The 24,071-nt window shown below is 46.0% G+C and overlaps 1 protein-coding gene and 1 long non-coding RNA gene across 5 annotated transcripts in view; one reads left to right on the top strand and one right to left on the bottom strand.

The window, feature by feature from the left end:
* The window catches only part of LOC140412655 (protein 4.1-like), a 351,517-nt gene that overhangs the window by 275,015 nt on the left and 52,431 nt on the right, over window positions 1–24,071 (bottom strand). Inside the window, exon 1 of one of the 4 annotated variants that reach the window (XM_072500849.1) lies at window positions 2,336–2,353. The exons of 1 other annotated variant lie outside the window; for it this stretch is intronic. The gene's annotated coding sequence lies outside the window, so the exon portion shown is untranslated. Of the gene's footprint in view, window positions 1–1,776; window positions 1,935–2,335; window positions 2,354–24,071 lie in introns of those variants that run through there. 2 more of the 4 variants (XM_072500848.1, XM_072500852.1) reach the window with 2 other exon arrangements.
* LOC140412771 (uncharacterized) lies at window positions 2,042–5,970 on the top strand. The gene is made up of 3 exons (XR_011941964.1): window positions 2,042–2,276; window positions 3,365–3,571; window positions 5,553–5,970. It is a non-coding gene; the product is annotated as an uncharacterized lncRNA (long non-coding RNA).

Here is a 24,071-nt window from a genome sequence, read left to right as displayed (position 1 = left end):
TCCACATCCTTCCTGAAGTGCATTTTCAGAATTGGAGCCTTTTGAGGGGGGTTATTAGAAAGGTTGCAAGGATGAGAAACATTTATGCAAATAGATTGGAAAAGCTGGGGGTTGTTCTGCTTACAGCAGGGAAGGTGAGAGGAGACTTGATGGGAGATGTTCAAAATCAAGTGGGGTCTACACAGGAGAGGAACTGTTCCCATTGATGGAAGAGTTGAGGACCAGGAGATACAGATTTATGGTGAATGGCAAAAGAACCAAGGTGACAGGAGGGAAAAGCTGTTTTTAAAAAACACAGCTAATGATTATGTGGTAGGGGCAGGTTATCATGGCTTTCAAAGGGAACTTGGAAGGGAAAAATTTGCAGGGTTTTGGAGAACAGGGGAATGGAACTAGCTGGATTGGACTTGCAGGTTGCTGGGTCTGATCACCTTCTATTATGTAACCATTCTTTATAGTATCAGTGCACCTACAAAAACACATGCAATTTGAAGAGCCTTCCAAAACCAGTACAATTGGCATGATCAATTGATTTTGATTGGCTATGAGCAAGAGTTTGATTGGAGAAAACAGGATCTAGAACCGGCATGAAAGATTGTGGAAAACATGAACAATACTAGCTTTGAGTATAGCTCACTTACATTTAAAAATTCCCAATCGTTAGCATTGGCTGAATGAGCTCTTCCCATATTTCACTGATATTACCAGTGGAAATGTTGACACCCAAGATTTTTAGGCAGCTTGTTATATAGTAAAATGAACATGCAATAACATTTTGGAAATGAGTGAAGAAAAAAAGGTTCTGGTGCAATGGAGCACAATTTGCATGCAGCAATGAACAGATATCCCAAAAGTCAGAAAATGTCTTCAGTTTGGGTATAACAGAGTGATTCAAATACCCTACACTATTCTGAGATGCAGTTCCAGGTTTATAAACACGTTTAAATGGAATAGCTTACTACATTGGTGAGCTTCATCACAATGCAACTGCTCTTTGGAATCAACCTCAAGATAATTTACTTGACTGAGCTATAAATTATAACAGTGCAGCAACTACAAATCTTACAAGTACAGACTACTGAAATCACGAAGCCAAAATAGTACAAATCCCACAAGACACGGTTATGACGGCACTTCAAAAGGCAACAAACACCTAATTAAGCCACCCCACCCCCTCCTCCTCTCCAGACTGCAAGAGGCTGTAAACACAAAAGGAACGGAGACAAAGAAGGACCCCGTATTGATCACACCAACACGTCACGTTCCCAAACAATCGATTTTTTTTTAAGTTTATATACATCGGAAGAGTGCCTTGCCCTGCCCAGTATCAACAGCTAGTTAATTGTGCAATGATATAACAATTGCTCCACAATAAATAAACTGATTCACAGCCGGAACGGTGACAGACGGAATGGAACAGCATTTACGAAAGTTAGCGGTCTTATTGTATTTGATAGTGACAAGTCCCGAGTACCAATGCTTTACAGACTAAATTTACAGAAACCAGGTAGAAGTTTAGACGTGGTAATGAGTGCAGCAACAGAACGTGGCAGAATTAAGATAATATTTATTAAATAGAAAAAACAAACAAAATAGTTTTATAAAATATTCTTAGGAAATAGATTATACTCAGGAGAACCTGTCTCAAGGATGCTTCATTGAAGCTACACAATTAATACCTCAATGCAAAATGGCGTCTGTTTTAAAATCATCACAAAGTATCAGAATTAATAAGAAAAATGCTCACAATGCAAAGCAAAACTCATAGCAGCTCACCTTGATTTGCAAAAAGAAACTGGTTCAAAAGACCAAGGAAAGCAAACAAGAATCCTGAAAATCACGTTTCACTCATACAATGTACATATCGTACGTAAGGTCCAAACTCATGGCAAGTATCAGTTTCTGTTGTGGGTGGGTCAGAGTATGTAAAACGAGCAGCTAGTGACTCAAACGCACCAATCACATGCACCTAACTCACCTTCCACCCAATCATTGAGCAAAAGATAGAATATTGGATGGAGCATGCCAAAGCAACAGCAGGCAGTGTACCCCCCGAGCAGCCTGGATCAGAGTATGTCAACAGCTCAGAAACGTAGCACAATAATAATCCAGCGCCTCCCACACCAGGTGCCACTCTTCGGGTTCCACCTTGCCTACCAAGATTGGTTCAAAAATATTTTGACGTTTAAATTACTCCTTTGGTGTGTCCTTTAAAACCCACCCTGTACGCAGAGAATATACGGTCTACCATTAAGGATTTTTCATTATTACTAAAGGTATTTGAAGGTTACTGCCAAACTGTTTACTATTGTTGCTCTGATATTTTTGTACTTACCCCTCCTGTATGAACGCAGTAACCCCTGAAATGCTACACGACCAATTGTAAGTCTCCGGTACGCCATAAATATACCGATTCTTTATTCTTGAGCTTGGCGAATGAGCGTCAGTAAGTCACATCGACAACAGGGGTGATCATTTCGATATCTTCGAAGATCCACCCTCTACAAATGCATTCTTAAAATCAAATAATCTTAGACAGCAATAAACAGGCAATGTGCTTTAATCTTGGGGATTAGCTCACGTGGCACAGTCACCTTAACATAAATGGACGATCACGTTAGTTCATTCTTGATCTGACATCTATGTTTAAGGATATGTTGGAACTGGATATTGAATGCAACCTTGGTTTCATATCAGCTCCAACGCAGAACAATGAAAAATTGTAATTGATTAAAATGCCAGTATATCCGGGGCTTTATAAGGGTTCTCAGTTAAAGAAAATATTTTTAAACATTCAGTGGAGTATATCGAATTGATCAGTGGGGAGGGGCAAGAGACGGCAGGACAATAAAACAAAAACTGAACAGCTGTGTGGTACTGCAGCAAGGGATGGAGAGAGAAAGGCAACATCGCATCTGCTTTTCGAAGACCAAGCAGTTACCATAGCAATGAGGATCATAGCAGTACGAAAATGGCGATGGAATGATTCCCTCGTCTTTACAACTAATGTGAGGGCTGTAATTGTAATAACAGATCCATTATAAAGACTGGAGAAAGCGTCGTGGCATTTTGATGATCTATTCAGTATTGTAGTAACACCACTGCTTAAATCTTCTTTTGCTCCCTGGTTAGTGCAGTCAGTTGATTTCAGACAGGATTGCGATAGGGTTGTTGTAATTCTCAGAAGCATTGAACACAGGGCAGGGGGTAAAAGAAATCAGCCAGAGTGCCAGTCCCAATTACAGTCTAATGACATCTGCTGGACAGAACATGTGTACACGGTGTTGATGAGAATAGGTTCTGCTTTAGACTTGATGCCCTGGCAGACAAATAGTTTATTAACTGTCACTTTAATGGTTTGCAGGTGTATTAGAGGGTTACGTACACCCTTGGAGATATGCTCCAGCATAAGTCAGTGTCTTAAATAGAGGACAGGGCTATGGAGAGAGAGCGGGTAAATGGAGTTGAAATCAGCCATGATTGAATGGTGGAGTGGACTCGATGGGCTGAATGGCCTTACTTCTGCTCCTATGTCTTATGGTCTTAGGACAGAAGAAAAAAGACAAACAAGGTAGGGAAAATAATCTTCTAAGTTGCTTAAATGTCTTAAGTATTCTTTCCATTATTCACATTTAAAAATCCAGCTGGCCGGATTCAAACAGAAATTCCTGTACGGTTGAAAATGCCACCACTTTCACAATTCTACTAATGTTAGCTTGGCAATGAATTATTTATCCATGCGATTGCTTACATACATAGATACAAAGAAGATAGGAGCAGGAGGAGGCATTTTGGCCCTTTGAGCCTGCTCCACCATTCATCACAATCATGGCTGGTCATCCAACTCAATTTCCTAATCCTGCTTTCCCCCCATAGCCTTTGATCCCATTCTCCCCAAGTGCTTTATCTAGCTGCCTCTTGGATATATTCAACGTTTTAGCATCAACTACTTCCTGTGGTAATGAATTCCACAGGCTCACCATTCTGTGTGTGAAGAAATGTCTCCTTATATCTGTCCGAAATGGTTTACCCTGAATCCTCAGACTGTGACCCCTGGTTCTGGACACACCCATCATTGGTAACATCTTCCCTGCATCTACCCTGTCTAGTCCCGTTAAAATGTTATACGTCTCTATGAGGATGGAGATTCTTTTGAACTCTCATTCTTCTGAACTCCAGCGAGAACAATCCCAACCTAGTCGATCTCTCCTCATATGACAGTCCCGCCATCGCTAGAATCAGTCTGGTAAACCTTCGCTGCACTCCCTCGGGAGCAAGAACATCCTTCCTCAGTGGAGACCAATACTGCACAAAATATTCCAGGTGTGGCCTCACCAAGGCCCTGTACAACTGCAGCAACACATCCCCGCTTCTATACTCGAAACCTCTTGCAATGAAGGCCAACATATCATTAGCCTTCTTTACCGCCTGCTGCACCTGCATGCTTATCTCCAACGACTGGTGCACAAGGACACCCAGGTCCCGCTGCACACTCCCCTCCCAATTTATAACCATTCAGGTAGTAATCTGCCTTCCTGTTTTTGCTTCCAAAGTGAATAACCTCACACTTCTCCAAATTATATTGCATCTGTCGTTGATTTGCCCACTCGCCCAACCTGTCCAGATCATGCTGTAGGATCCCTGCATCCTCGTCACAATTCACCCTCCCACCTAACTTGGTATCATTTGCAAACTTTGAGATGTTACATTTTGTTCCCTCATCCAAATCATTACTATATATTGTGAATAACTGGGATCCCAGTACCAATCCCTGTGGTACCCCGCTAGTTACTGCCTGCCAATTTGAAAAGGACCCATTAATCCCTACTCTTTGTTTCCTCTCTGCCAACCAGTTTTCTATCCACCTCAATAAATTTTCTCCAATCCCATGTGCTTTAATTTTGCACAATAATGTCTTATGCGGGACTTTGTCAACCTTCTGAAAGTCCAAATATACCACATTGACTGGGTCCCCCTTGTCGACTGTACTGGTTACCTCTTCAAAGAATTCCAACAGATGTGTCAAGCACGATTTTCCCTTCATAAATCCATGCTAACTCTGACTGATCCTGCCACTGCTTTCTAAATGTTCCACTATAAAGTCTTTGATAATGGATTCAAGCATTTTCCCCACTACCGATGTATGGCTTACTGGTCTATAATTCCCTGCTTTCTCTCTACCTCACTTTTTGAATATCGGAGTGACGTGAGCTACCCTCTAATCTGCAGGGACAGTTCCAGAGTCTATAGAATCCCGGAAGATGACCACCAATGCATCTACTATTTCCAGAGATACCTCCTTAAGCACTCTGGGATACAGATTCTCAGGCCCTGGGATGTATCCGCCTTCAATCCCATCAACTTTCCCAGCACCATTTCTCTATTAATGTTGATCTCCCCCCAAAAAAAATTACACGTTTTACTTGTGCGGGCCGTCACATTGAAATTTTAAAAAGTATCTTAAAAAACTAAAACTAAAATGTTGGCGCTAGACATTTCAATCTTGCTTCAAGCATACGTAACTGAAATATTGTAAATATTCTGTTTTTCAGGGGTTCCTGAGCATGGTCCTTTTATATGATGTAACAGAAATTGTTTGTTCTACATTGTAATTAAAATTTGTTCATTAATTCGGCTATTGATGGAAAGATTCTGATTTTAAGAAAAATATTAGAACAGTGATTGATAACTACCATTAACAGTAAAAATAACAGCACATTAATAAAACTAAAAACACCCATGTTTCAGAGTGTCATTCTGAGTCAAGTGTTCTTACACGCCTTTTTCCTATGTAATTGTTTTACTGGTGTCCGTTGAGGGTTTGGAGCATATGCGGTTTTGGGAGGTGACCTGTAAGCAAGGCCTGTTTAACTAGAGCTCCTGTTTTCATAGTTATTACTGATACTACAGTTTTGCTGAGTTACTATTATTAAACTTCATTATTTATATAAAGAAGATCCTTTTAAACAATGCATTCGGCTACCTACTTTGTGGACTACAACCCAATATTACATTGCTGTGTCTAGCTGAAGACTCAATAATCTTCAAATCTTAGAGATTATGTTACTCACTGATGTCTAGTAAAAGACCCAGGTTATTTGAACAATACATTTGATTCATAGAATCCTTACAGTGAAGAAGGAGGCCATTCAGCCCATCAAAATGACATTACTGTAGAACCATAAGAATCTCAAGTGCCCAGCAACTACTTTACTCCAAACCAGAATCACCTGCAATCATATAACTGTCTAACACATATGTTTTAAAACACAAACTACCATAACAGTTTCTTTCCACCATATAATTTGTTGTCTTCCATAGAATCCAATGAAGCACTAGGAAGGGAAGTAGTTAAACAAGGTTCCAGAGATGTAGAGGAAAGGAATGCAAAGATGATTCTGGATAGGAGCGAAAGCACCAGGGTAGTTGTTATGGGGAACTTTAACTTTCCAAATATGGACTGGAAACGCTATAGTTCGAGTACTTTAGATGGGTCCGTTTTTGTCCAATGTGTGCAGGAGGGTTTCCTGACACAGTATGTAGATAGGCCAACGAGAGGCGAGGCCACATTGGATTTGGTACTGGGTAATGAATCAGGACAGATGTTAGATTTGGAGGTAGGTGAGCACTTTGGTGATAGTGACCACAATTCGATTACGTTTACTTTAGTGATGGAAAGGGATAGGTATATACGGCAGGGCAAGAGTTATATCTGGGGTAAAGGCAATTATGATGCGATGAGGCAAGACTTAGGATGCATCGGATGGAGAGGAAAACTGCAGGGGATGGGCACAATGAAAATGTGGAGCTTGTTCAAGGAACAGCTACTGCGTGTCCTTGATAAGTATGTACCTGTCAGGCAGGGAGGAAGTGGTCGAGCAAGGGAACCGTGGTTTACTAAAGCAGTCAAAACACTTGTCAAGAGGAAGGAGGCGGCTTATGTAAAGATGAGACATGAAGGTTCAGTGAGGGCACTCGACAGTTACAAGTTAGCTAGGAAGGACCTAATGAGAGAGCCAAGAAGAGCCAGGAGGGGACATGAGAAGTCTTTGGCAGGTAGGATCAAGGATAACCCTGAAGCTTTCTATAGATATGTCAGGAATAAACGAATAACTAGGGTAAGAGTAGGGCCAGTCAAGGGCAGTAGTGGGAAGTTGTGCTTGGAGTCCGAGGAGATAGGAGAGGTGCTAAATGAATATTTTTCGTCAGTATTCACACAGGAAAAAGACAATGTTGTGGAGGAGAATACGGAGATTCAGGCTACTAGACTAGAAGGGCTTGAGGTTCATAAGGAGGAGGTGTTAGCAATTCTGGAAAGTGTGAAAATAGATAAGTCCCCTGGGCCGGATGGGATTTGTCCTAGGATTCTCTGGGAAGCTAGGGAGTAGATTGCTGAGCCTTTGGCTTTGATCTTTAAGTCATCTTTGTCAGATGGAATAGTGCCAGAAGACTGGAGGATAGCAAATGTTGTCCCCTTGTTCAAGAAGGGGAGTAGAGACAGCCGCAGTAACTATAGACCAGTGAGCCTTACTTCTGTTGTGGGCAAAACCTTGGAAAGGTTGATAAGAGATAGGATGTATAAACATCTGGAAAGGAATAATTTGATTAGAGATAGTCAACACGGTTTTGTGAAGGGTAGATCGTGCCTCACTGAGTTCTTTGAGAAGGGGACCAAACAGGTGGATGAGAGTAAAGCAGTTGATGTGTATGTGGATTTCAGTAAAGCGTTTGATAAGGTTCCCCACGGTAGGCTACTGCAGAAAATACGGATGCATGGGATTCAGGGTGATTTAGCAGTTTGGATCAGAAATTGGCTAGCTGGAAGAAGACAGAGGGTGGTGGTTGATGGGAAATGTTCAGACTGGAGTCCAGTTACTAGAGGTGTACCGCAAGGATCTGTTTTGGGGCCACTGCAGTTTGTCATTTTTATAAATGACCTGGAGGAGGGTGTAGAAGGATGGGTGAGTAAATTTGCAGATGACACTAAAGTTGGTGGAGTTGTGGACAGTGCGGACAGATGTTACAAGTTACAGAGGGACATAGATAAGCTGCAGCGCTGGGCTGAGAGGTGGCAAATGGAGTTTAATGCAGAAAAGTGTGAGGTGATTCATTTTGGAAGGAATAACAGGAAGACAGAGTACTGGGCTAATGGTAAGATGCTTGGCAGATGAGCAGAGAGATCTCGGTGTCCATGTACATAGATCCCTGAAAGTTGCCACCCAGGTTGAGAGGGTTATATATATATTGGGAAATCCATACAGGAGATGGTAAGAGTTAAGACATAGGCTGGGATTTTCCAGCCTCTTTATAGTGGAACCTACTGTGGGAGATTCAGTGCGACCGGTCGATCCTGGTGGTGGATGGGGCTGGAAATCCTGCCCATAAAATTTGCACAATATGAAAGTTGTCACCCAGGTTGAGAGGGTTGTTAAGAAGGTGTACGGCATGTTATCTTTTATTGGTAGAGGGATTGAATTTAGGAGCCAGGAGGTCATGTTGCAGCTATACAACGCTCTGGTGCGGCCGCATTTGGAGTATTGCGTGCAATTCTGGTCGCCGCATTATAGGAAGGATGTGGAAGCATTGGAAAGGGTGTAGAGGAGATTTACCAGAATGTTGCCTGGTATGGAGGGAAGATCTTATGAGGAAAGGCTGAGGGACTTGAGGCTGTTTTCGTTAGAGAGAAGATGGTTAAGAGGTGACTTAATAGAGGCATACAAGATGATCAGAGGATTAGATAGGGTGGACAGTGAGAGCCTTTTTCCTCGGATGGTGATGTCTTGCACGAGGGGACATAGCTTTAAATTGAGGGGAGATAGAGGACAGATGTCAGAGGTAGGTTCTTTACTGCGAGTAGTAAGGGCGTGGAATGCCCTGCCTGCAACAGTAGTGGACTCGCCAACACTAAGGGCATTCAAATGTTCATTGGCTAGACATATGGACAATAAGGGAATAGTGTAGATGGGATTTAGAGTGGTTTCACAGGTCGGCGCAACATCGAAGGCCGAAGGGCCTGTACTGCGCTGTAATGTTCTATGTAATACGTGAAACAGTTGGTCAAAAAAACACATAAGCAAGACCTGACATTAAGAAAGATACAATAAATATTTGAGTGACTAATATTATAGTGACCAATATATAGTGGAGTTGAAGGCCAGGATTATGATAGCAAAGAAAACGAATACAACAAAAACTTTCCACTTTAGATAGAAAGATTGTGATGTAATGAGCTCAGGAAATTGCACTGGCTAGCACCGCCAAAGAGAAAAAAGACAGGCAACAAAATGAATCAGATTTAGAAATACTATTCACAGAGTACAGAACTAGGAATGAAGAAGTTATAAGGGGACAAAGAACCCTAATGCAGACAAAGAGATATGCTCTGTAATGTACAAAGTTATGAGTAGCATTGTAGCCAAGAGGATTATAAAGACAAGATAAAGGAGATGGAGAAACCGCTAAGGGTGGGGTATGGGGCAGAGGTGGTAAAAGGTGCCAAGTTGATTGTTCAGCGCATTAGACACCAATCTTTCACTTGAAAATCTCAGCCTCGCTAATGAAACAAATGATTCATGTCAACAACCTGTAAAGGTTCAATGCAGCCTAGGTTAGTGCAGTCCCATCGTGGTTCATAAAGAGATTGAACTTGCGGCACAAAATTGTTCTTAAAGTAATGAGCCAGAGGTTGGTTGTTGTAAGAAATGGAACATGTCACACTGGTGTAGTTGTCCTCGAAAGCAATGTATGGACAGTCCGATTTACGAATGGGGAGCTGGTGGTAGGCGGATTTGAGGTCTACCGTCAAGAAGACCCGATACTGTGCAATCTGATTGACCATATCAGATATCCGTGGGAGGGGATACGCGTCGAGCTGAGTGTACCGATTGATGGTCTGGCTGTAGTCCACGACCATTCTGTGTTTCTCCCCAGTTTTAACCACTGCCACTTGGGCTCTCCAGGGGCTGTTGCTGGCCTCGATGATGGCTTCCCGAAGCAGCCGCTAGACCTCGGACCTGAAGAAGGTCCTGTCCTGGGTCTGTACAGTCTGCTCCTGGTGGCGACGGGTTTGCAATCCGGGGTTAGATTTGCGAAGAGAGAAGGCGGATCGACCTTTAGGGTCGCGAGGCCGCACACAGTGAGGGGTGGTAGGGGCCTACCGAATTTGAGGGTTAGGCTCTGGAGATTGCACTGGAAGTCCAGGCCTAGTAGTAGAGCAGTGCAGAGGTTACATAGAACATACAGTGCAGAAGGAGGCCATTCGGCCCATCGAGTCTGCACCGACCCACTGAAGCCCTCACTTCCACTCTATTCCCATAACCCAATGACCCCTCCTAACCTTTTGGACACGAAGGACAATTTAGCACGGCCAATCCACAAGGCCTGCACGTCTTTGGACTGTGGGAGGAAACCGGAGCACCCGGAGGAAACCCACGCAGACACAGGGAGAACGACTTCACCTCCGCCCCCACATCCCCAGTATACTACTCCAGTTTCCCCCGCCACATCCCCAGGGTACTACTCCAACCTCCACAGCCCCAGTATACTCCTCCACCTCCCCGCCCACCCCCACATGCCCAGTATACTACTCCACCTCCCCCCACATCCCCAGCATACCACACCAAGCCCCCCCCAAATCCCCAGTACACTACTCCACCTCCCCCAATACATCCCCAGTCTACTACTCCACCTCCCCCGCCCACATCCCAGTATACTACTCCACCTCCCCCCAACATCCCCGGTATACTACTCCACCTCCCCACACACTACTCCACCCCCCCACATCCCCAGTATACTACACCAACCTCACCCCCAAAATCCCCAGTATACTACTCCACCTCCCCCCCCACATCCCTAACATACTACTTTACCTCACCCCCCCACATCCCCAGTATACTATTCCACCTCACCCCCCACATCCCCAGTATACGGCTCCACCACCCCACATCCCCAGTATACGGCTCCACCACCCCACATCCCCAGTATACTACTCCACCTCCCGCCCCCCACATTCCCAGTATACTACCCCACGTCCACCCAACATCCCCAGTATACTACCCCACCTCCTGCCCCCACATCTCCAGTATACTACTCCCCCCCACATTCCCAGTATACTACTCCACCCCACCCCCCAAAACCCCAATATACTCTCCCACGTCCTCAGTCTAAAACTCCACTCCACATTCCCAGGATACTACCCCACCTCCCCCCCACCCCCAAATCTCCATCCCCAGTACTGTACCCGGGAGGATGTAGAGGCGGAAGCCGCTGAATTCTACGCCCTGGACCATGAGCGTGACCGTACAATACCCCCGGATCGCGACGGAATGGGATCCAGAGGCCAGGGAGATTCTTTGGTTGGCGGGGTGTACCGCAAGAGAGCAGCGCCTTACCGTATCCGGGTCTATGGAGCTCTCGGTGCTCCCGGAGTGCAGCAGGCAAGGGGTCACGTGGCCGTTGATTTTCACGCTGGTCGATGCGGTGGCCAGGTTGTGCGGACGAGACTGGTCGATCGTCGCTGGCGTCGGATGATGGGGAGCCTGGGGGGCCCAGGTCCTGGAATGCTGTTGGTGTCCATGCCCCGAGGGGGAGACAAGATGGCGGCGCCTGAAGATCCTGCGGGGGACAAAATGGCAGCGCCCATGGGCCGCACGTTGCGGGGGTTGGACAAGATGTTTTCTTTGAGAAGCGCCATGGCATCGGCGTAGTTCGGGGCGTCCTGGATCAGCGGAAACATGTTGGAGCTCAACCTTGAGTACGGGATCTGTATCTTCTGAGCCTCCGGAACAGGGGTGGTCGCCGAGTTGATGTGCGCCTCGAAGCAAGCTAACCAGTGATTAAAGTCCTTTTTGGCGTCGCTTGATTGCAGATCCAGCTGAAGGCGATCTGGCTTGATACGGAGGTCCATCTTTGAGAAACTCTTAGAGCAATAAATTGATGTGCGATCAATTGAACAAAGACTAGAGTTGGATACAACTGAAGCTTTATTGCTCTAAGATGTGTGGCCTCCCACAGCAGCTGGCGAAATGGCTGCTGAATGGAGGACATGCATATTTATACTCCGCCTACTAGCAGAGCCAGCAGGCAGGGACTACCGGCGAATCTGTAGTACAGGTCCTACCTTACATCACCTAATATAGGTGCAACAGTGGTTTACCACACAGGGTAGGTGGACTGGCCACGCTAAATGGCCCTTTAATTGGGAAAAAAATGGAGTATTCTAAATTTCTTTTAAAAAAATTAAATACATTAAACAAAATAAAAAATAATACTGTGTCCTTCCACATTTTAAAAGAAAAATACAATTCATGAAGTTATGGTTTTCCCAACAAATGCACTGTCCAGCTGTCACAAATAGACATCAGTGACATGTAACATGCAATCGTATACAGTAGTTTTTGAGAAACAACCATGGTCTGTAGTTGATCTTCGGAAGAAGCCAGAAGTGAAGAAGTTCAAAGTCACAGTGACTTTGTGGCTACTGGTAGGGCATGGCAAGCAGTGCTATGAGGTCTTCTGTAATGAGGGCACATACCTCTGTGACCATTTGGCTAGAGAGTCACAGTCTCCTGCACCATTGGTTTTCAGTCACCTTAAGGTAGCTCCATCTTTATTAGGTACTTTGCATGACCTCCATGTCCTTCCTGCTTTTTGTCCCTCTCCTCTTCCCTCCTGATTCTCGAGGCTCTTAAATCTTGCAACGGGTGCTGCTCTTTATCCCCACTAAGCCCCAAACCCAAAAATCAGGCCCCAATTGTCAGGTGCTGCCTTCCTGGAGCTCAGCTGGCCCACCAATTGTGTGTTTGGCCAACTTGTCTTCTCTTCTTATGCAGCCACAAAGCCAGGAGGGCGATGACCTGCTAAACTGTTTCAGCACCGACTAACTACTTTCCTTACAACACGTGTTGACGTCAAGGCAACAGTGTGCCAATGAGTTCCACTCTGCGCTACTCACCCTTTCATGGCACCCACCTAATTCCCTGGGGTGACCACAGCTCCCGCCTCCATTCACCTAGTTTGCCCCATGAAGTGCATACAACCCTTGTGCCCCAGTTAACATACCCCTTAACAAGCTTTCAATGAGTTCTTTAACAATCTTAATTGCCATGGTTAATGAATCAGATGGGATCATGGGGTAGCTCTCCCCCTTGTCCTGGTGAAATTGCAAATTCAGAAAACCAGAACGCCAACCGGTGCTAATATTTTCATCCCCCAGCTGCCTCATTTGACCCAAAACTTCAGCCCCGGTCCATAGAATACCTAGTGTAGAAGGAGGCCATTCAGCCCATCGAGTCTGAATCTAGGCCCACTCCCCTGTCCTATCCCCATAACCCCACATCTTTGGACACTAAGGAGCAATTTTAGCATGGCCAATCCACCTAATCTGCACATCTTTGGACAGTGGGAGGAAACCAGAGCACCCGGCGGAACCCTACGCAGATGCTGGGCGAACATGCAAATTCCACACTGACTCATTTTGACTTAATGCTACACTAGTTAGTACAATTGCCCATTGAAACTATGAGTTGCTTTCACTAAATTATAGAGGCAATGTAGGAAGTTTAACATCTAAACAATCCACCCAAAGTCATTATGTTTAACTGAATAATCAGTGCAGGTTTGAAAAGATAAATAACTTAATTGAAAAGATAATTGAGGAAGAAGAAATGTTGAGCAAGTTTAAACTGCAAAAATATTCCCCTTCCATGCCCAAACATCTGCCAGTGTAATATTTAACAATATTAAAACATTTTTCATTCTATTCTTTCCCCTAATTCTAATTTTCTTTCAATTGAAACTGCAAACAGCAAAGGCATCCAATGGTTCTGCGAAACAAAAGTTTTATACCACAACTTGTAAAAGACAGAGGAACCAAAACATTTTTTCTAAAACTAATTAAGTGGGTTTCCATCCAACTTTACAAATAAAATGCAGGCTTTTCAGAGCCCTCTCAATAAAGTTTAACAAAGACCAACTTTAACTTTTGAAAATTCACAACATGGTTCCTGAGGCCACATCAGCTGCTCAAATGGAAACAAAAACAAGCTGTTACTCTAATGAAAACGGATTCTCTGTTTAAAAAAAAAGTGAAAAGTTTTTAAAGCATTGCTTAAGTAGGCAATTATTTGCAAGACTTCAAAGCGAGTGTCAGCAGGCTATGTAATCTCATGGGGGCATCAATTCTGCCCTCAGCCGATATTCACACTTTTTAGTAGGAGTAGTCATCAAATAAATATCAAAAAGCATGAACCGTAAACAACTTTTTTCTTACTTTCCACAAGCACAATACAGACCGTCTTTGGACTTACGACACAATTGGTTCCTGAAAACAATGTTGTATGTTGAAACGGATTTTGCCATAGGAACAATTGTATAAAATGGGGGCCGGAGCCGGAAATCACTCATGGGTCACCCAGCGGTGTTCAATGCTCTCAACTGTTGCCCTGTCTAGCTGCTAAGATATCTGTTAATGCCTGCATGCTTCAGCACAAGTTCTTCAGTTAGTGTGATGTATATATCAAAGCCATCAATTACTGGCACTTGCCTATTTAATCTTAAACTTCTGCGAGTCTGAGCACATATTAAATATGACACAAGCTTAAAAATGAGTAAAATCGTGGCGATTGTGCCAAAACAAATAACGGAATAGAACAATTGTTTCTAACCTAATAAAGGCAGTTTGCCCCCTATGTCCAATTGTATAGATGGGCAGTGTAAAACATCAGTACGCATGTATGAATGTGCTGACGCGGCATCGTAAAGTTGAAACCGACGTAAGTGGAAATGGGGTGTCAATTTATAAACATTGTAAGTGTTGTTGATCGTAACTCGAACGTCAAAGTAGAGGTCTGCCCGTACGATGTTTTACCACAACGGGGAGGGGGGTGTGAAATATCTGCAGTTGTTATTTCTGCCTTCTAGTGGCTAATTCTAGTGTCCTATGATCCACCCTGGTTAACATAAACCAGTATAGCATAAAGGCAGCACGGTAGTATAGTGGTTAGCACTGTGGCTTCACAACGCCAGGGTCCCAGGTTCATTTCCCTGCTGGGTCACTGTCTGTGCGGAGTCTGCACTTTCTCCCCGTGTCTGCGTGGGTTTCCTCCAGGTGCTCCGGTTTCTACCACAGTCCAAAGACGTGCTGGTTAGGAGGATTAGCCATGCTAAATTGCCATTAGTGTCCAAAAAAGTTAGGAGGAGTTATTGGGTTAGTGGAATAGGATGGAAGTGAGGGCTTAAGTGGGTCAGTGTAGACTCGGTGGACCGAATGACCTCCTTCTGCACTGTATGTTCTATGTTCTGAATCAGATAATTGACACTGGAACCACCTAGTCTCCACGGCCTTGATAATTACTGGGGTGAGATTTTGGCCCAGGATGGTTGGGAAATCCAGGAATGAATTTCCCTGAATGGCGTGGAATCTTAACTCCAGGGTAAGTGATTTCTTGCTCTCCCAGCTCACCGCTTCAGATTTTCCATTTGAAAACCAGCCTCACAGCGCCGGGGACACAGGTTTGATTCCCGCCTTGGGTGACTGTCTGTGTGCAGTTTGCATGTTCGCCCAGTGTCTGCATGGGTTTGCTCCGGTTTCCCCCCACATTCCAAACATGTGCGGTTTAGGTGGGTTGGCCATGCTAAAATTGCCCCTTAGTATCCAAAGATGTGTAAATTAGGTGGATTGACCATGATCAATGCGCGGGATTACAGCGATAGGGCAGGGGAATGAGCCGAGGTAATGTGCTCTTTCAGAGGTCGGTGCAGACACGATGGGCCGAATGGCTTTCTGCACTGCAGAGATTCTATAGATTCAATGGACTCAGGAATGACTGCGTGGACAAGTTTAATGATGTATATAGATAGCTATGTCATGGTTGTGGGGTGGGGGGGGGGGGGGGGGGGGCGAGGTTTTGTGCTGTTATCAGATTGTTTAGAATTAGCTTGTTGGGCACAGATGAAACACTTCTGCTCCTCCTAGTCCACAAGCCATTGCTTCAAAGGCATTTAGATTATGATTTCAGTCCTGCTCTCTGCTGGAGTACCTGAGGCCAATGAAACTTGGACAGCAGGAGTTAAAGATAGAAACTTTATTAAAATGAAAGCACACAGCCTCACTCAAAAGGTTTCAACAACCAACCTACCTCCCAAGAGCAGATTGGTCACCTGTCCCTCATTCCATCTCCATTAAAACTAGAGGTGGGCAAGTTCATTTTTGGAATTTTTACTTCCAACATAATAATAATAATCACTTGTCACAAATAGGCTTCAATGAAGTTACCGTGAAAAGCCCCTATTCGCCACATTCCAGCGCCTGTACAGGGATGCTGGAGCAGGAATTGAACCTGCGCTGCTGGTCTTGTTTTGCATTACAAGCCAGCTGTCTTAGCCCACTGTGACTCAAACCCACACATTGAGAGTTAAAATTACTTCTTTTTTTTTTTAATTTGTTTATGGGATGTGGGTGTCACTGGCTGGGCCAGCATTTATTGCCCATCCCCAATTGCCCTTGACCGGAGCGGCTTGCAGGGCCATTTCAGAGGGCATTTAACACTCAATCACATTGCTGTGGTTCTGGAGTCACATGTAGGTCAGACCAGGTAAGAAGGCAGATTTACTTCCATAAATGACAATGATGAACCAGATGGGTTTTCACGGTAATCGAAAATAGTTTCATGGCCATCATTAGACTTTTAATCCAAGATGTTTTATTGAATTCAAATTGCAACATCTCCCATGGTGGGATTTGAACCAGAGTCTCCCGAGCATTGCCCTGGGTCGCTGAATTACTAGTCCAGTGACAAAAAGCCATTGCTTCCCTAGTTTCAGTTAAATGTGCACTATTATCTGTAAACATTCAATGTTAAAACTTTGGATATGGTGGTGGAGGTGAAAGGTAAATGGGAGGAGGAGTTGGGAGAGGAGATTGAGGAAGGGACGTGGGCAGATGCTTTAGGGAGGGTGAATTCTTCCTCTTCGTGTGCGAGGCTCAGCCTCATACAGTTTAAGGTACTGCACAGGGCACACATGACCGGGACAAGGGTGAGCCGGTTCTTTGGGGGAAGAGGACAGGTGTGTTAGATGCTCAGGGAGCCCAGCAAATCACACCCATATGTTCTGCGCGTGCTCAGCGCTGGAGGAATTTTGGAAGGGCATAGCGAGGACAGTGTCAAGGGTGGTAGGATCCAGGGTCAAACCGGGTTGGGGGCTCGCAATATTTGGGGTGGCAGAGGAGCCGGGAGTGCATGAGGCGAAAGAGGCCGGTATTCTGGTCTTTGAGTCCCTGGTAGCCCGGCGAAGGATTCTTCTTCAGTGGAAGGATGCGAGGCCCCCAAGCGTGGAATCCTGGATCAACGATATGGCGGGGTTTATTAAGTTGGAGAGGGTGAAATTCGCCTTGAGAGGATCGGTACAAGGGTTCTTTAGGCGGTGGTAACCGTTCTTAGACTTCCTGGCAGAACGGTAGACATTGGTCAATGGCAGCAGCAACCCGGGGGGGGGGGGTTACTTTACTTTATTCCTGTTTTTGTTACTTACACTGGAGGGTCTGAGGGGGTGTATATACCTGTTGTTTTAAGTCGGGGTGTTAATGTTAATTTATTATTTATGTACAGGGGGAGGGTTGCTTTTCTAGACTGTGTTTTGTACATAACCCTGTTGGGTCCCTTTTTCATCTTGTTATTTATGAAAACCTTAATAAAAATTATTTAAAAAAAAAAAAACTTTGGATATGTATGAAATAATGATTGTTTGCATAAGTATGAAGATTACTTTTATCCCCGGTGATGCTCACTTTGCTGGGCCTTGGCTTACAATTTCTCCTATGCTAAATGAAGGATAATAATTATCAAGTGTGCTTCATTACCGTGCTGTGGGCAGCATGGTAGCATAGTGGTTAGCACAATTGCTTCACAGCTCCTGGGTCCTAGGTTCAATTCCTGGTTTGGGTCACTGTCTGTGCGCAGTCTGCACGTTCTCCCAGTGTGTGCGTGAGTTTCCTCCGGGTGCTCCGGTTTCCTCCCACAGTCCAGAGATGTGCAGGTTAGGAGGATTGGCCGTGCTAAATTTCCCTTGGTGTCCAAAATTACCCTTAGTGTTGGGTGGGGTTATTGGGTTATGGGGATAGGGTGGAGGTGTGGGCTTGGATCGGGTGCTCTTTCCAAGAGACGGTGCAGACTCGTTGGGCCGAATGGCCTTCTGCACTGTAAATTCTGTAATTGTATGATTACAACAAAACCAATACCCATGTTGACAAACTTGATTATAAGGTTGGCCAAGGCTGCACTTAGTCCCATTTTCTGCATTGAGAAGCTCTGTTCGTCGGAACTCCTCAGTGCGGGGAGTTCGGGAAGCCATTTTTTAATGGGGTCCTGATCTCTCAACCCCCTGGCATAAGCCCCAAACTCCCCCAAGCCCCAACTCACCAGGCAGTCTGCGCCCCCCCCCCCCCCATCTTGCACCCATGGAGAGCACTCCGTGTCCAATACCCATCATGTAAAAAATGCCAGTATGGGGGGCCACCCTACCCAGAGGGCAAGCACATGGGGGACTCGGAGTGCCGTTCCATCTGGTCCCCCATTTGTGGAGTTTTGTTCCGTCTGGTGCCTGTTTGTGGAGACCAGCACTGAACGGCACTCACCAGAGGTCTCCAAGGCGACGGGGTAAGATCCCATGCCTTGGTTAGATCTCGGGAATGCATATTAGAGCGCGATACTAGCTGTCCCACTCTAAAATGCAGATTTGCCAGAAAGTCTCACGAGATCATGTTAAACCTCAAGAGGCATGGCAAGCCGGGTAGATCCTGGGAGAGGGACCTCCTGGCATCTACCGGCCGCACTACACTGCATTTTGGGTGTAAGTCGGCCAGTAAATCCAGTCCAAAATATTAACTATGATAAGATAACCAAAAATAAGGCAATTTATTGTAATTCTACCATCCAATATTTTTGAACATTTACAAATTTTTTGTTTATAACAGAAAGAGAAATGTCAATACAATCATGCTGCATGCGCACAAGTTTCACAGCTGTAATGATTGCAGCCAGCAAAAGCACCATGAAAATTTCAAGGCCAAGCTGAGCTGAAGTCATGTTGTATTGATTTACCAGCGTCCTAAGTACTCAGTAAAAGGGGAGAGAGAGAGAGAACACATTTGGCTAAATGCGCTCGCTATGGGACATAGTTCCTACTTGGTTAAATCGCACCCTACAACTTAATTGTCTGATTACCTCTCTATACCAAAGGGGCAAGGAATAAAAAAGAATCAATTGTAAAATTAGCTGTGAAGGTCCGACAGCAACTCAACAATAAACACTCAGCAAAAGATTCCAGACATGCAACGAGCTATAAGGCAATGAAAAACACCTGTTGAGTCAGCTGATGCAGTGGGACTTGATCAGTCAGGAGATTACTAGAGGTGAGGGCACAGGGTCTTACATGTTTGATGCACTATCAATTACGGCGAGACGAGAGTAGAGTGTAATCGAGGCTTTATTACGCAGAGATGTATAGCCTCCCGCAGCTGCTGCCGAAATGGCTGCAGCTCTGAGAGCCCACATATTTATACTCCGCCTACTGGGCGGATCAGCAGGCAGGTATCTACCCCCGTACCTGTAGTACAGGGGCCTTACCGTAATACATCTCGTATGCGGTATATACAGTACAACAGTGGTGACTACCACATTCACCCACTGTTAAAAAAAAGAGTCCAACGGGGGTGGTGGAAAACTATTTACATTCAGGTGTTAAACATTTTAAGGAAAAGTTTACAAATTCAGACAATTGGGCACCTTGATCCGTCGCTGCGAGTGCCGCAGTTCTGGTGGCGATATCGGCGTTGGTGACTCCGGGAGCGTGTCGACCTCATCTTCATCCCCGGGTGGGACCAAGGGGAGGATGGATCGTCCTGGAGCGGGAGGCTGTGGTGGGGTGCGCCGGGGGGGAGGGAGGGTGGTGCCGGGGCAGAGGGGGGGGACGACCCAGCTGGTGCCAGGTCCCCGAGGGAGACTGTGTCTTGGCGGCCGTCGGAGTACGCTAAGTAGGCGTACTGCGGGTTTGCGTGGAGTAGCTGTATCCTCTCAACCAACGGATCTGCCTTGTGTAGCCGCACGTGCTTGCGGAGGAGAACGGGTCCTGGAGCTGCCAGCCACGTTGGAAGCGAAACCCCGGAGGTGGACTTCCTGGGGTAGGCAAAGAGACGTTCATGGGGAGTTTTGTTAGTCGCAGTGCCAAAGGAGCGACCAAATGGATTAAAGGGCGCGGGGAGGACCACCTGTCAGCGGGAGGCCGGGAGATTTCTGGACCGTAGGGCCAGCTGGACGGCCTTCCAGACCGTCCCATTCTCCCGCTCCACCTGCCCGTTTCCCTGGTGGTTGTAGCTGGTCATCCTGCTTGAGGCAATGCCCCGGTTGAGCAGGTACTGGCGCAGCTCATCGCTCATAAATGAGGATCCCCGGTCGTTATGGACGTAGGCGGGGAAACCGAATAGAGCGAAGATGGTGTTGAGGACCTTGATGATGGTGGCAGACGTCATATCGGGGCATGGAACGACAAAGGGGAATCTGGAATATTCGTCCACCACATTAAGAAAATAAGTGTTTCGGTCGGTGGAGGGGAGGGGCCCTTTGAAGTCCACGCTGAGGCGTTTAAAGAGGTGGGAGGTCTTCACCAGGTGCACTCGGTCTGGCCGGTAGAAGTGCGGTTTACACTCCGCGCAGACCTGACAGTCTCTGGTGATAGCCCTGACTTCCTCGATGGAGTAGGGCAGATTTCGGGCCTTTATGAAGTGATAAAACTGAGTGACCCCTGGGTGACAGAGATCCTCGTGCAGGATCCGGAGTCACAAGTATCTCGGGATAGGGCATCAGGGGACTCGTTGAGCTTACCAGGGCGATACAAAATCTCGTAATTGTAGGTGGAGAGCTCGATCCTCTACCTCAAGATCCTATCATTTTTGATCTTAACCCGCTGTGTGTTGTTGAATATGAAGGCAATCGACCGTTGGTCTGTGAGGAGAGTGAATCTCCTGCCGGCCAGGTAATGCCTCCAATGCTGCACAGCTTCAACGATAGCTTGGGCCTCCTTTTCGAGAGAGGAATGCTGAATTTCGGAGGCATGGAGGGTGTGGGAAAAGAATGCCGCGGGCCTGCCTGCCTGGTTGAGGGTGGCAGCTAGAGCGAAGTCTGGTGCATCCCTCTCGACTTGGAAGGGGAGCATCTCGTCGACCGCATGCATCGCGGCCTTGGCGATGTCGGCCTTGATACGGTTGAAGGCCTGGTGAGCCTTGGCCGTGAGGGGGAAAACTGTGGAGTGAATGAGTGGGCGGGCCTTGTCCGCATAGTTAGGGACCCACTGGGCATAGTACGAGATGATGCCCAGGCATCGTTTGAGGGCCTTGGGGCAGTGGGGAAGGGGGAGTTCCATGCGGGGGCCCATGCGATTGGGGTCGGGCCCTAGAACTCCGTTCTGGACCACATAGCTGAGGATGGCTAATCGGTTCGTGCTGAACACGCACTTCTCCTTGTTGTAGGTTAGGTTGAGGCGTTTAGCGGTGTGGCGGAATTTGGAAAGGTTAGCGTCGTGGTCCTGCTGGTCGTGGCCGCAGATGGTGACGTTATCCAGGTACGGGAAGGTGGCCCGCAGTCCGTACCGGTCAACCTTTCGGTCCATCTCCCGTTCGAAGACCGAGACCCCGTTAGTGATGCCAAAGGGAACCCTAAGGAAGCGGTAAAGGCGGCCGTCGGCTTCAAACGCGGTGTACGGGCGGTCCGCCTTGCGAATGGGGAGCTGGCAGTAGGCAGATTTCAGATCCACTGTCGAGAAGACCTGTACTGTGCAATCTGATTGACCATATCAGATATGAGTGGGAGGGGGTACGCGTCTAGCTGCGTGTACCGATTGATGGTCTGACTGTAGTCAACGACCATCCTGCTTTTCTCCCCAGTTTTCACCACTGCCACTTGGGCTCTCCAGGGGCTGTTGCTGGCCTCGATAATACCTTCCCGTAGCAGCCGCTGGACCTCAGACCCGATGAAGGTCCTGTCCTGGGCGTTGTACCGTCTGCTCCTGATGGCGACGGGTTTGCAATCCGGGGTGAGGTTTGCAAATAAGGAAGGTGGGTCGACCTTAAAGGTCGTGAGACTACAGACAGTAAGGGGTGGTAGGGGCCCGCCAAATTTCAGGGTTAGGCTCTGGAGGTTTCACTGGAAGTCCAGGCCAAGTAGCAAGGCAGCGCAGAGGTCGGGGAGGACGTAGAGCCGGAAGCCGCTGAACTGTACGCCCTGGATGGTGAGGGCGGGGGGGCAGTACACCCGGATCGCCACGGAGTGGGATCCAGAGGCCAGGGAGATTTTCTGGCTAATGGGGTGTACCGTGAGTGAGTAGCGCCTTACCGTATCGGGGTGGATGAAGCTCTCAGTGCTCCCAGAGTCCAGAAGGCAGGATATCTTGTGCCCGTCGACCTTCACTGTGGCCTATGCAGGTAAAGACTATGTGAATACTACAGATATCCATGGAACGAACAGGCTTGTGTTTAGTGCAATGCTGCTAATGATATTCATTCAAATGGACAACTGAAACACATTTTTGCCTCCACTAGTCTACGTACAGTGGTATACAACTGCATGAGCTATCATATTCAATCTGAAATGGAGAGATTGTTCAAACTGTACTGCAATATTTGAACATAAATTTACCAAGATACATTCACCACGAATAATTCCACACTAAAAGATGGGTTCTGATGGACCTCATCATAAAGTCTTAAAAGAAGTGCCCAGTAAGATGGTTGATTCAATGATTTGAATTTTTCAAAACTCTCTTGATTCGGGGAAGGTCCCATTAAATTGGAAGATAGCAATGTAACTCTAAAGAGGGAAACAGAAAGCTGGAAACTACAGGCCAATTAGTCTAACACTGGTCATAGGGAAAACATTTGAAGCTATTACAAGTTATAGCAAAGCACTTCGATAACTACGGTAATCAGGCAGAATCAACAAGGTTTTGTGAAATCATGTTTAGCCAACTTATTGGAGTTCTTTGAGGAAGTAACCTGTGCTGAGGATAAAGGGGAACCAGCGGATGTGCCGTACATGGATGTCCAGAAGACATTTGATAAAGTGGTGCATCAAAGGTTATTGTGGAAAATAAAAGCTCATGGTACAGGGGGTGACGTATTGGCTAGCTTAGGCATTTAACTATATCAAAGGCACTATATAAATCTGTTGTTGATGTTAGTTTTATGTTAAAAAAAATTAGTTGTTTTAGATAAGAATAACAAACTGTAACTGATGGAAATTTGAACAAGAAAAGTAAAAAGCGTGGGTCGCACAACTGGCCAGAATTTAGTTGGCATAGCAGGAGTAATGACACCTGACCCAAAAGCCGAGGGTAACCGTGCATCAGCCATTTGTGAGGCCCAACGCTGCATTTTCCAGCCACCAGCAATTAATTAATTGCTGTTGGGGCTCCCGTCTCTTAAAAGGGGTGGGGAAATTGGTTCAGGCAGGGCTGTGTTGCCATCAGGGCAGCCATTATCACCAGAGACCCTCCCTGGAGGCCTACCCTACCCCAGAGGAGGTCCTTAATTGTCTTAATTGGCCTCTGGGCAGGGAATCCTCCCTCTACTCGTCTATGGCTAGTAAAATGCCATTGCAGAAGGAAAACTATGGTCATTCCACTTCCCCTTGCTATTTTATGTGCCCTCCCAAATCCCAGCCTATTCTTGGAGGGCTAGCAAAATTCATCCCACTAGGTTTGTATGCCTCTGAAAACAAGAAAAGATAGTTTGCTTTCTTGGTTTGGCACTTTTCACCAGGAACGAACAGTTGTAATTTAAAGTACGCACCTGATGCATTTATCGGTCACTTCTCTTTTCAGATGCTGATAGACCTTTTGTATATCATAGGTCTTTTCTGTTTTTATTTAGTTGTCCTAGTTCAGCTACAGAAGTCATTCTCAAGAATTATTTTAAATACAAGTACATTTAATTTCAGACGCAATACATAAATTGGAGAAAGGAAGATGAAGGATTTTGACTCATTCTGAATTAGTGAACATGCAGCGTAATTCTGCAGAAAGTG

The sequence above is a fragment of the Scyliorhinus torazame genome, chromosome 1 (assembly GCF_047496885.1).
Source record: "Scyliorhinus torazame isolate Kashiwa2021f chromosome 1, sScyTor2.1, whole genome shotgun sequence".
Taxonomy (NCBI): domain Eukaryota; kingdom Metazoa; phylum Chordata; class Chondrichthyes; order Carcharhiniformes; family Scyliorhinidae; genus Scyliorhinus; species Scyliorhinus torazame.
This window is presented reverse-complemented; position numbering and strand designations above follow the sequence as displayed.